The following is a 331-nucleotide window of genomic DNA, read 5'->3' as shown; positions in this document are numbered from 1 at the left end:
ATATTTACACATGTGTGTACTGTTGTAATGTAAACTGTATTGCTCACCATGCCTCAGATAAAAAGTATTTGAAAATCACTGGACTACATGACATCAAAAGGACCTAGAGATTTTTTTAATTTTATACAGCAAAAGAGAAGGAATTGATATGAGAGCTAATAAAAAACTTTCATACTGTAGTTGTCACCAGAGTGGAAGCTTTTGATCTAGCCTCTGTTGAAGGAGGCATGGTTATAAGTATTCAAATAATATTTAGTCACCTCCCACCTCTCAAACTCAGACTAGGGGCTCTTGCAAGAATACAGAGTGACATCACCACTGCTCTAATAGG

This window comes from Pteropus alecto, unplaced genomic scaffold (genome assembly GCF_000325575.1).
Source record: "Pteropus alecto unplaced genomic scaffold, ASM32557v1 scaffold409, whole genome shotgun sequence".
NCBI lineage: Eukaryota > Metazoa > Chordata > Mammalia > Chiroptera > Pteropodidae > Pteropus > Pteropus alecto.
This window is presented reverse-complemented; position numbering follows the sequence as displayed.